This window comes from Dama dama, chromosome 10 (genome assembly GCF_033118175.1).
Source record: "Dama dama isolate Ldn47 chromosome 10, ASM3311817v1, whole genome shotgun sequence".
Lineage (NCBI taxonomy): Eukaryota > Metazoa > Chordata > Mammalia > Artiodactyla > Cervidae > Dama > Dama dama.
Window position 1 is genome coordinate 27,958,666 of NC_083690.1, and position 8,626 is coordinate 27,967,291.

Sequence of the window (8,626 nt, forward strand, 5' to 3'; positions counted from 1 at the left end):
TTGGGGTGCATATATCTTTTTGAATTAGTTTTTCTTTTCTTTTTTTTTTTTTTAGATACATACCAGGGAGTGGAATTGCTGGGTCATAAGGTAGTTCTATTTTTAGTTTTTTGAGACACCTCCATAATGTTTTCCTTAGTGGCTGCAACAATTTACATTCCTATCAACCGTGTATGAGGATTCCCTTTTCTCCACGTCCTTACCAACGGCTATCATTTGTGTTCTTTTTGATGACAGCCATTCTGAGTGGTGTGAGATGACTTCTCATGGTGGTTTTGATTTGCATTTTCCCTGATGACTAACGGCATTGAGTACCTTTTCATGTATCTGTTGGCCATTTATGTATCCTTTTTGGAAAAATACCTATTTAGGTCTTCAAGGCAGGGATTTTTGCTTGTTTTGTCCATTGCTGGTTCTCTAATGACACTATGGCACCTGGCACATAGTAGGTGCTCAATAAATACTCATTAAATGAAAAAAGAAAAACCCACCAGGGACTTTCTTGGCAGTCCAGTGGTTAAGACTCTGCACTTACAATGCAGCGGGTGTACAATGCAGGTTCGATCCTGGGTTGGAGAACTAAGATCTCACATGCTGTGTGCTGCAGTCAGAATTTTTAAAAATAAACTAAATAATGATTAAATGAGTGAATGCATGAACGATACACAACTCAAACCTGGCTCCTGCTCTAAGGATGGACACAGGCACAGAGAATATGATGACAATGATAGTCTCCATCATGGGTCAGTGATTGTGACCTCAACATATCCTGAACACTTAAAGTCTACTCAATAACCCGGTGAGGTGGCTTGCCTGGACCACACAGCAGCCTCTCTGCCTAAGTGGCCTTTCTAGAGCATCAGCGTCATCAGGTCACCACCTGCTCTGAAAACCTCCCCAGTTCCCCATTGCTGATGAGATAAAATCCAGACTTCCTCACCTTACTTTCCACTTTAGCATCCCCCCATGTACCTGATTCCAGTCTCAAGCTAGTCACCATGTCTCCCCATCTCTATACCTTTCTTCATGTTATTCCTGACTCTTGGAATACCCTTCCCTCTCCCATCCCTAGTTCTAATTCCTACTCTTCCTTCCACGTTTAGCTGCAGGAGTCTTTCTTGACCCTCCTGAAGCCGGAGAGCAGCTTGTTACATATACAGATGACCAGGTCTCTTCCTCGGAAATTCAGAGTCAGTAGATCTGGGTTTTTAGCACGGACCTCTGGCAATTCTTATTTTCAGTCAAGTTTGGGAACCATGGTATATCAGATAAGTAAGGTTAAGGCTAGGTTATGCTACACAACAAACATCTCCCAAATCTGAATGATATAATACAACAAAGGTTTATTTTTGCCATGGGCTTGAGTTACTTCCCAGAGCACCTGTCCTTCAAGGGCGACTCAGAGACTTATCAGCCCACTGGGCTCTGGGTACCTCATATTGAAGGATTCCATCTGATTACTCTCTGCCTCCCCATGGTACCTGGCATAGGACATAACACAACTGCTAGCTCAGGAACAGAAGAAGAAATACCCATTTGACCTACTCATACATTAACCATTGTTAATTGAGACCCTGCTGTTTGTGCCAAGAGCTTCCCTGATAGCTCAGTTGGTAAAGAATCCGCCTGCAATGCAGGAGACCCCAGTTCGATTCCTGGGTCGGGAAGATCCACTGGAGAAGGGATAGGCTACCCACTCCAGTATTCTTGGGCTTCCCGGTGGCACAGCTGGTAAAGAATCCACCTGCAATGTGGGAGACCTGGATTCAGTCCCTGAGTTGGGAAGATCCCCTGGAAAAGGGAACAGCTACCCACTCCCGTAGTCTGGCCTGGAGACTTCCATGGACTGTATAGTCCATGGGGTCGAAAAGAGTTGGACATGACTGAGAAACTTCCACTTTCACTGCTGTTGGTGCCAGGCCTATGCTCTGTGGCTAAAGACAGAGGAGGGCAAAACAAACATCGACCGGTCCACATGGAGCTGGTTACCTAATTTCTCTAAGCCCTATTTTCCAGATCTGTAAAATGGGCTCCAATCCTCATCCTTTAGGCACAACATGAGGATTTACTGAGAAAATGAGCGTGGAAGCCATTTGTAAATTTGAAAAATCTCAACTCAAGCAGATGTGGAAGAGCACTGTTATTCTGGTGTGTGCCCCTCCCTGTTCCTCCACCCCTTCAAATCCAGTGCTCAGGTTATATTCATTGCCCACATGCTGTCGCTTCAGTTGTGTCTGACTCTTTGCTACCCTATGGACTGGCTTTGTGACCCGCACCAGGCTCCTCTGTCCATGGGATTCTCCAGGCAAGAACAGCGGAGTGGGTTGCCATGCTCTACTCTGGGAGAACTTTCCTACCCAGGGATCGAATCTGCATCTCCTGCACCTCCTGCATTGCAGGAGCCGCCGGGGAAGCCCTTATGTTCATTAGGCCTCGGGAATTTGGTCCACATCCCTCTACATGCTGTTTACACTACCTGTTCAAATCATCCTGAATCTGAAAGTGAATATAATGTTGATCACTGACATAGTCCTTATCGTGTGTCAAGCTAAGTTTAAGTGGTTTTGTTTTTTAATTTTTTGGCTGCACTGTGCATCCCTAACCAAGGATCATACTCATGCTCCCTGCATTGGAAGTGTGGAGTGTTAACCACTGGGCCACCAGGAAAGTCCCTGTTTAAGTGTCTCATATGTGTTAATTCATTTAATCTTCATGGATAACCATCTGGAGTTACTGTTAATATTGTTTCTATTTACAGATAAGGAAACTGAAGCAAAAAGTTTAAGTAACTTACTCGAGACAGGAGCAGGGATTCAATCCAGGCAGAAATTGTGGAGTATTGAAGCATTCTTCTAATCAACTGGTCAGTGCCCCCCAAGGGGCTCTTTCTAGCCTTTCTCTACATCAAAACCAGAGTCCACATCATCAGTAGAGACTAGAGCATGGTACTGACTTTGTAGATGTATTTTGGGAGAACTGATGGCATTATAATATTGCTGCTGCTGCTGCTAAGTCGCTTCAGTCGTGTCTGACTCTGTGCGATCCCACAGACGGCAGCCCACTAGGCTCCCCCGTCCCTGGGATTCTCCAGGCAAGAGTACTGGACTGGGTTGCCATTGCCTTCTCCATTACAATATTGAGTCTCCTCCTATCCTGGTACATGGTATATCTAGCCATTAGTTTAGGACTTCTTTAAAGTCTTTCAATAAAATTAAAAATTTTTCTCTCATAAAGGCCCTTAATATATTCTTTTTTTAAAGATTTTTTTGATGTGGACCATTTTTAAAGTCTTTATTGAATTTTTTACAATATTGCTTCTATTTCATGTTTTGGTTTTTGCTTCGAGGCATGTGGGCTCTGAACTCCAAGACCAGGGGTTGAACCCACATCCTCTGTTAAAGGCAAATTTCTAAACCACTGGACTGCCAGGGAAGTTCCAAGGCCATTAACATATTTTTAAAAGATTATTTTTAGGCATCATATATTTCTGCAAATGGTGTTTTTACATTTCCTAACAGTTTGTTGCTATGATGTATAATGGCAGTATATTTTAAGGTATTTCTCTTATTCCCTCCAACTTGCCTCCACATTCAGCCAGAGCCAGAGACTCGAGTGATGTAGGACCCTCCTCCTCTCTCACCTTCCCTTCAAATCTGATGGATTCTGTCTTTCTCTTTTTTAAATCTTTATTTTTATTTAATTATTTGCGGCACTGGGGTCCTAGTTGCAGCGTGTGAGACCTAGTTCCCTGACCAGGGATCAAACCCAGCTCCGCTGCATTGGGAACCTGGAGTCTTGGCCACTGGACCACCAGGGAAGTCCCTCTGGATTCTGTCTCTTTAGTAAATGCTCCATCCCTATCTTCAGGCTTCAGTGTAGGCCTCACTATTTTGGGCCTAACTCATAACTGGTCTCCCAATCAGCCTTCACACAGGGAGGGCTATAGTCAACACTTACTGCACCCTTTGCAGTTAGAAAAAGGTGTCCCTTCCTCACAACACTCTACCTTCTTCTGTAAGATAATTATTGTAATAAATATCCCAATATTGAATACATGGTGTCTGCATGTTGCTAGCCCTTTCGTGGGGTACCTTGTGTGGTGTGTACTGGCACAGTCATCCGTGATGGCCTTACACTTGGCCACCAGAGGATATCTCCATAAAATGAAAGTTTGATCATGGTATTCTATGATGGGCTGGATGTCTGTGTCCCACTACTCCCCAAATTCATATGTTGAAGCCCTAATTCCTAATGTAATGATAGCAGGAGGTGAGGCCTTTGGGAGGTAAGCAGATTTAGATCAGGTCATGAGAGTGGAGCCTTTGATAGGATTAGTGACCTTATAAGAAAAGGAAGAGACAGCAGAACTTTCTGTTTGTGCCACGTGAAGATACAGTGAGGACAAGCCAGGAAGAGAGCCCTTACCAAGGACTGAATCTGTTGGCACCTTGACCGTGGACTTTCCAGCCTCCACAGCTGTGAGAAATATCTATTGTTTAAGCCACTGGGTACATGGAACTTTGTTGGAGCAGCCCAAGCTAATAAGACATATTCCTTTGCTTATAATTACTCACAGGTATCCCTTTACCATTCTTTCTTTGATATAATTGTTTAAAATAAATGATACTTTCACATGGTTCAAAACTCTAATTAAATTATATCAAAGTTTTACTGTAAAAATTCTTACTCTAACAATTGTACTCACTACCCATAGGAGCCACTTTTTTTGGTTTATGCAACATTCCAAGATTTCTTTATGAGGTTACAGGAAAAATACCTATGGGCACATGCACACACACACATGCTCACACATACACTTTTTCTCTTATACAACAGTAGCATGATACATTCATTATAACATTTTAACTAAAAACATGTTTTGAAACATTTTCACATTTATACATAATGAATGCCTTCATTCTTTTTGATGGCTGCATACCCACTAACGGACACGTTTCTGATGTATTGCAAACAATACCCAGTGAACAGTATTGATGTATTTATGTGTTATTTCACACATATGCAGATCTGGTGACTTAAAATTCCATTTCCTCACCCTTTGCAGCCCTTATGGACTTATAACTTGCTTTGACTAATAGAATATGGTGCAAGTAGTGTGCAGCTTCTGAGCAGGGCCTCAAGAGACCTTGCAGCTTCTCCTCCCACCCTCTTGGAATGCTGAGGCCACTATACTCTGAAGAAACCCAGGTTGAAATACCACAGAGAGAGAGTGTGTGGTTCAACCCTGTTGGTCAACTGGACCATCAGAGCTTAGGTCCCAGACATGTAAATGTAAGAAAGGTCATCATGGGCCACCCAACTCCAGCCAAGGTACAAGTTGATTGTTGCTACTTGAATAAGATGAGACCAGCAGAAAAACCACCCAGCTGTCCTTAGAATCTGGAGAAGCAATACATGCATTCAGAATTCAGAAACAGTATATGGGGACTTCCCTGGTGGTCCAGTGGCTAAGACTCTGCACTTCCAATGCAGGGGGCCCAGGTTTGATCCCTGGTCAGGGAATTACATCCCACATGACACAAATAAAAGATTTTGCATGCCCCAATGAAGACCCTCCACAGCCAAATAAACAAATATTTAAAAAAAGAAACAGTATATGCACTCAGAATTTTGACACCTATGGTCTAGGTTGTATCATTTTGCAGGCCCCATGGACAAGTGAAAGTCCCTGTCTCCCCACAGTTTTGCCAAAAGACTGGGTTGCCAAACATGAACTTTGTTAGACTTCCCTGGTGGTCCAGTGGTTAAGACTCTGTGCTTCCTCTGCAGGGGGCATGGGTTCCATTCCTGGTTAGGGAACTAGGATCCCACAAACTTTGGCATTCCAGCCAAAAAAAGAAAAGAAAATGTTGCTAATGCAATATATCTCAGTATTATCTTAATTTTCACTTCTCTTACATGCAAAAATGAACATCTGCCTATTTAAGTCTTTATTGTCTTTTTTTGTGATCTGTCATGTTCCCTGGCCGTCGTTTTTTATTGAACTGTTGGTCTTTCTTATCACTACATGGAGCTCTTTAAATAGTAGGGAGATTAGCCCTTTGTGTATGATAAGAATTGCAAATATTATTTTCCCAATTTGTCTTTTGATTGTGCTTTCATTTTTTTGCCATGAAAACTTTTTCATGTAAACAAATATACTAATCTTCTATTTTACATTTTCTGATTTTTTAATATCCATTGTGGCTCAGCTGGTAAAGAATCTGCCTGCAATGTGGGAGACCTGGGTTCGATCCCTGGGTTGGGAAGATCCCCTGAAGAAGGGAAAGGCTACCCATTCCAGTATTCTGGCCTGGAGAATTCCATGGACTGTATAGTCCATGAGGTTGAGAAGAGTTGGACACAACTGAGCGACTTTCACTTTCTAATGTGCTTTTATTTTTTAAGTGAAGTTTGATTTACAATGTTGTGTTAGTTTCAGCTGTACAACAAAGTGATTCAATTATACATGTATATGTCTGTTTTTTCCAGATTCTCTTTCCTTATAGGTTATTATAAACTATTGAGTGTAGTTTCTGAATTTTGAGCTGTAGTTAGAAAGGTCTTTCTCATTATGAGCTATAAAGAATTTTGTCCATTTTTTTCTAGCATTTTTATGGGGGTTATCCAAACCAGCTGTGTGAATGAAGCTCCAGGCCAAGGTTATGGCACAGGTGACCTGGTGTCATCCACACGGAAAGGAAATAGGAAGTACAAGAAGTTAATTTAGGAGATTCTCAGGGGAGACGATGCGTGGTGTTTGGAACATGGTGAGTTTAAGACATTCATGGAACTCCAGGAGGGGATGTCCAGAAGGCAAGTGGATTCAGAGTTCTAAAGCTTCGGAGAAAATTGGGGGCTGGAGATATGGATTTGGGAGCCAAACATGGATGTTGATTAAAGCCATGAGAGACAAAAGGTTCCCAGGTGGCACTCTAGGGCATGATTAAGGTCAGGCTCAGGACACATCATGAGGAGAGAGTGGTGGGGGCTTCATCTCGGTAGCCCTTGGGGTTTCAGCACAAAACCAGCCTCAGAGACATTGGAGGATGCACAGAAGCCCTTTATGTGACCCATGCATGGATATCTTTGGTTCTCGGTATGTATGTGTACTTAGTCTTTTAGTCGTGTCCAACTTTTTGCAACCCCATGGACTGTAGCCCGCCAGGCTCCTCTGTCCATGGAATATTCCCAGCAAGAACACTGAACCGGGTAATCATATCCTTCTCCAGGGAATCTTCCCAACCCAGGGATCGAACCCAGGTCTCCTGCATTGCAGGCAGATTCTTTACTATCTGAGCCACCAGGAAAGCCCTTGGCTCTTGGGAAGACAGCAAACAGGGAATGAGAGGATGACCAACAACCTCCCCAGCAGTCTGTTCCCACCCAACAGATGTGGAAGAGAGACCTGATGATGGGGGAAGGGAAGAGACTCGTTTTGCCATTGGCCCCCACCTCGCCACCAGATGATCCAAAGTAGAGCATTAATAGGTGGCAGCAAGTCCCCCAAGGGTGAGTAGGACACAGGGAGCCACTCCTGGCTGGTGTTTTTCTTGGATCATGGTGTACTGGTTAAGAGCATGGAGTCTGGAGCTTCCTCTCTGGTTCCAAATCCTGGCTCTCATATTTGCTAGTGTGTAACTTTGGGCAAGTTACTTACTGCCTCTGTGTCTTAGCCTCCTCCTCTGTAAAACGAGGACAGTAATATAGTACTAATCTCACAGAATGTACATAAGGATGAAATGAGTAAATTTTTATTAAGTATGTATATCAGTGCCTGGCACACAGTAAATGCTAAGTAAATGTCAATTAAAAAGAAATTGGGCAGACTTCCCTGGTTGTCAAATGGTTAAGAATCCACCTGCCATGCAGGGGACACAGGTTCAAACCCTAGCTGGGGGCTTAAGAACCCACATGCTGGGGGGCAACTAAGCCCGCGTCGGGCAACTTCTAAGCCCGCAAACTCTGGAGCCCTCCAAACAACCAGACAAGAAGCCCAAATGCTACAACTAGAGAGTCCATGCACCACAACAGAAGATCCTCCATGACACAGCGAAGATCTCGAGTGCTGCAACTAACACCCGATGCAGTCAAATAAATTAATTTAAAAAAACAAAAGAAGTTGGGAATTCCCTGGCGGTCCAGTGGTCAGGACTCCGCTTCACTGCCAAGGATCTGGATTCCATCTCTGGTTGAGGAACTAAGATACCTCAAGCTGCATGGTGTGGTTAAAAAAAAAATTCATTCCTTCACGAGTATTTATTAACCAGCTACAATGTGCCAGGCAGTGTTGCAGGTGCTGGAGACACGGCAGTGAATAATTAAGGTGAAAATCCCTGTCCTCTTGGAGCTTACATTCTAGTAGGGTGGAGAGGAAGGGTGGAGGCAGACAATAGATAACACAAATTACCAAAATACATGGTATGTCAGATCCAAGTGAAGACATGAGAGATGGGCAGGAGTTGGCAAGGATCTGGTGCACGGTGGGGCTCAGGAGATGAAAAGGGGAAGAAAAACCCTGGAGGAGGAGTAGCAGCATGGAATCCCTGGCAGAGACACCCGGGCTGTTGACAGCCTGTGATCCAGGAGAACTAATATTCTTCTCAGCCATTCTGAGACTGAGTGA

The 8,626-nt window shown here is 43.6% G+C and overlaps 1 non-coding gene across 1 annotated transcript; it reads left to right on the top strand.

Annotated features, from left to right (window-relative positions):
• Positions 1-5,450: 5,450 nt before the first annotated feature.
• TRNAG-UCC (transfer RNA glycine (anticodon UCC)) lies at positions 5,451-5,523 on the top strand. Its single transcript has one exon. It is a non-coding gene; the product is annotated as a tRNA-Gly (tRNA).
• Positions 5,524-8,626: the final 3,103 nt, after the last annotated feature.